The sequence below is a fragment of the Haemaphysalis longicornis genome, unplaced genomic scaffold (assembly GCF_048455015.1).
Source record: "Haemaphysalis longicornis isolate Haplotype H1 unplaced genomic scaffold, Haemaphysalis longicornis Haplotype H1 scaffold_11, whole genome shotgun sequence".
Lineage (NCBI taxonomy): Eukaryota > Metazoa > Arthropoda > Arachnida > Ixodida > Ixodidae > Haemaphysalis > Haemaphysalis longicornis.
The window spans coordinates 106,306,640-106,311,163 of NW_027526214.1; the positions used below are offsets into that span (position 1 = coordinate 106,306,640).

The 4,524-nt window shown below is 46.7% G+C and overlaps 1 non-coding gene across 1 annotated transcript; it reads left to right on the forward strand.

Annotated features, from left to right (window-relative positions):
- The first annotated feature begins 1,183 nt into the window (after positions 1-1,183).
- Positions 1,184-1,255, forward strand: Trnas-uga (transfer RNA serine (anticodon UGA)). The gene has a single exon. It is a non-coding gene; the product is annotated as a tRNA-Ser (tRNA).
- Positions 1,256-4,524: the final 3,269 nt, after the last annotated feature.

The window sequence follows — 4,524 nt, forward strand, 5'->3', positions numbered from 1 at the left end:
AAGATGAAGACGAGCTGATTCCTGCCGGCACTGCAGGCGGATCGATTGTAGCTGGTCGAGACGCTGACACGGGGTTTGTACGTCCTCCACGGAACACGGATTTTGCAGGGCCAGCTAGTTGAAGGTTAACTCTGCGATGCCCTCGAGTAGATGGCGAACATTGTCAGCCTCTGACATGTTTGGGTTCATCAGATGCAAAGATCTAGGACATCCTCAATATAAGACTCACATGCCTCGTCCAGGCGCTGGCACCGGGCATCTAGTTTTCTGTTTGCCTCATCTGAACCCGCAGACGGTGTGCCAAAGACATGGCGGATATTATCCGTTAAGCTGGCCCAGGCAGTTATGGTATGCTCGTTGTTATGATACGAGGTCTTTGCAACTTCATTCAGGGAGAGACCTAAGTGAGGTAGTTTGAAGTTGTCATCCAACCTGATAAATTGGCTGACTCGGTTGAATTCATCAAGGCACTCCTCGACGTCTTCGCCACGAAGACCAGCGAAGCCGGGAGGGTCGCGCTGGCGGCAAGTAACCATAAATACAGGCGAGGTAGGAGCGGCAGTATTCGGCGCGGCTTCTCGGTCTATTGGACAGGGTGGTGGTTGCACAAGGCAACCGGAATGGAGCTCCAGGGGTGCAGCTAGGTCAGGGAGAGGTCGGGGTCGAAAGAATCACCCTCCACCACTTGTAAGGAGACGGAAGACCCTGCACAAGTCGGCATCAGTTTCAGTGGACTAGGTTTAATAAGACCGTCAGTGACTCAACGGAATCAGCCACTCGTGATGAAGATCATGCACAGATGATGATTATAATGGGTATGCACAGATGAGGGATTGGTCCTACCCATTGACCGTGATTGGCCACAGCATGTAAGTGTCCCAAAGTGCAGTAATTGTCGAGTAATATTGACTGCTCTTACACACGCCAACATATATATATATATATATATATATATATATATATATATATATATATATATATATATATATATATATATATATATATATATACAGAAAGATAGGTCAGCAGTCTACAACGCCAAAGGAGGCATAGGGGTGCCGTTAGGCTCTTTTCTTTTCAACTACGGTTAATGAGGTAAACATTTTTTTTAATATACACCCTCAAGCGCCAGATACACTTCTAGTAAATATAAATAGCCCAGAAAGTGAAGGAGAACACAGTCGCCCAGATAGCCGAATTGGGAAGGCATTCGACATGATATCGAAAGGCGTGGGTTCGGTCCCCACTCTGGGCGCGTGTTTTTCTTCTTTCTTTCTTCTGTATATTAAAAAAATGTTTACCTCATTAACCGTAGTTGAAAAGAAAAGAGCCTAACCGCACCCCTATGCCTCCTTTGGCGTTGTAGACTGCTGACCTATCTTTCTGTATTTCCTCAACGAGCCCCTCATTTCCTTACTTATATATATATATATATATATATATATATATATATATATATATATATATATATATATAGACGATTTTGCGCTCTATAGAACGAAAGAATATAGGTGTAACATTAAGGGACAAGAACAGAACGCAGTGGGTCATGGAACAAACGCGTGTTAAGGCCATATTAGAAGAAATTAAGAAAGCGAAATGTACGTGGGTGCAGGGAATGTAATGCGAAGGCAAGAAAACTGTTGGTCATTACGGGTAACGGATTGGATCCCTAGAGAAGGCAAGCGTGGCAGGGGCGGTCGAAAGTTAGAAGGGCAGATGAGATTAAGAAGTTTGCGGGGATAATTTGGTCGCCGTTAGCACAGTACAGGATTAATTGGTGATTAATAGGAGAGGCCTTTGCAGTGCAGGGGTGTTAGACAGGCTAGTGATGCAATATAAATCAGTGCAGATATAAACCGAAGCGCGAATTTTAAATTGATAGGTACATAAATATTGCACAAAGTGCACAACCGTACATTAGGCACATGTTCTTTCAAAACAAACTTGTGTCTGAACTAGTTGGTGCATACTTTAAGAAACAAGGAAACGTGGCGCAAGCTAGACGTGACGCCTGTATATGTCTTACCTTGTTTTCTTCGTGGACGAAGAAAAGAAGGTTTACGCCACGAAGGTCTAGATCGCGACGTAAACCTCGTGGTTTACGCCACGAAGGTCTAGTGTACGCCACGTTTTTGTCTCACTTACAAAACGTTCGGTAATCTTTATTGGTGCAGGTTCGGTTCCAGCGCATGAAGCAACAAAGCTGTCCAGAGAGTAAACGTTTTTGTTTACTTCCCCTTACGGAGCGCGTTGCTTAGACAAGTAGTTGCGCGTTGCTTAGACAAGGACCTTTCTGGGTCTCTAAACGGCACGGGTAGAGTTACTGGCATTGAATCTGCCCCTTCCGCAAATTTCTTTTCTGCATTGTCACAGTCTTCTTGATGACAAATACTACAAACAATATAAAAGTCAGGCAAATGAGCACAGGTGACCAACTCACAGCCACACTGACCACAGTCTTCAGACGAAGTGCTGCTGTCAACGTCCATCCGGTGACAGCATTGCTTCTTTATACTGTGTTCCATCTTTTCATCATGTGGCTTCCCTTGATCGCGTTCACTGCCAAGGAAAGATCCACCAGATTTACGCTGGAAGTTTCTAATTATAGCCGACGTTCCGATGATCCCGGTCCCACTGATGTGGTCTGTTTAGGTAAAAAATTGGGTATTCCCATATTCGTTTAACTGAAACGCTGTTATATCAGATTTAAAAAAAAAACTGCCTGACATTTTATATTAGTGGAATATTCCTAAATATTCGCTAAACCGAAGATTGTGCAAATTATAGTTTAATGTGCCACTAAGCAGCAATTCTAATCCGTAATGGGGATGACCAGTGAAGCTGAGGCGAGAAATACATAAAATATTAGGAATTTTTTAGTGGTTTTGGTAGGTTCTAGAGATGACTAAAGTTGGCCTGAACATTCATTGTTTTGATATGTCAGCGTTTTTGTCTGTTACGGCTTTGCTCTAAAGAAGGCTTTGAAGAAGGCTTTGCTCTAAGAAGGCTTTGCTCTAATCACTCCGCCTAACAGCAGCTCTCTGAAGGTTTTAAAGCGCACTGCAATAATTGGTGCTGGAAGACACAAGCAGCGGCGTTGTCTCTGTACAGAAATGCCTAAGAAGTTGTCATAACGTCAACACAATTATTAAGACAAATTTTGAATAAATGTGGCCATAAATGATGTACTGGTGGACTCCGTTGCACACATAAACCTCTTCACTCTCCCAAGACGTGTGATTTGAGAATGTGCACACACAGAGTAACGTACGATGGACGGTTGCTATGAATGGACCAAGGACCACGCAGGCAGGGAGACGGACACTGTTTAGCACTTCGAAGACTATATTCAACAGGACGGAGGAGAAGCGCAGGAGGCGAGCATAGTAGAGGTCGGGACGTAACAGACAGAACAGGTTTGGGTCACACGTACGCACCGTCAACAGTTCAAAGACACACAAAATAACCTCGCAGTTCACAAGTTCCGAGAGCAATGCCAAATAGGCAAGTCAGCTCACTCTCAGTCCCTACGCGTTTCTAGCCACTGCAACAGCATGAACGGCAGCGCCCAACAGCCGGAATGGCGCGTCAGGAGTCGGCGTACCAGCACCTCACTGACAGCGCCCAGACGAGCTCTCGAGCCTTGGCGGAGGGTAGCGAAGGTCTCATTAAGGTGGCACAGGCGTCTCATGGGGTAGTTTCCACGGACCGCGCCCTGTTCCCCCGTGTGGCTACCAGCCGCTTCCGTTCCAGCCTCTGCGTGGCTCCTCTTCCTTGTTGTTGTGTCGTGGGTGACGGCGAGCGACCTCGGCAGCGACGGCAGTGAAGGCGCACCGCGCCGGCCCGCGCACAACCCGCAGGAAGAAGAGTGCGACTTCGCGGCTTCAACCCCAGACAAAGACTGATTTATGTCACACCAGTACAGCACAGCCACAGAGGCATGCGCAGGGGATCGGAGCATTCCCCTCACGTGCGTCCCAGCGCAACGACATCTAGTACAACCTAAATACAACACCAGCGCACACAATGCGCGCGCGCTCCACCTGAGGGCGTCACTACATCACATCATCTCCCCGTGCATAAGAAGTTCGCACACTCTGTGAAATACATACACCACATCATTCCCCCGTGCTTTAAAGAATGTCTGCTTCTTCTTTACACCTGATCCACACAAAAGCACTCAGCTGCTTACGCCAGTCCTACGTAGTCCCACAAAAGCACTATCGCTTGCGCAGGACCAGTGGAAGTATGACTAACAGAGTCGCGCATTTCTACTTTATGTTGCACACATGACACGCAACACAGTAAGACATTTTTTTAAACCCTTTACGAAAACCGCCCAAAAACATTCTCAATGATGATGTGCGACCCAACACAAACATGACACGTCCAACATGGCACAGGGCATGAACCCTACGTCTACCCCCTACCGCACATAGTCGCGAAGCCACTGAGGTTGCTTAGTCTTACGGCGCGGACGCGCAGACGTTGAACGTAAAATATCTGACGACCCAGACGCCC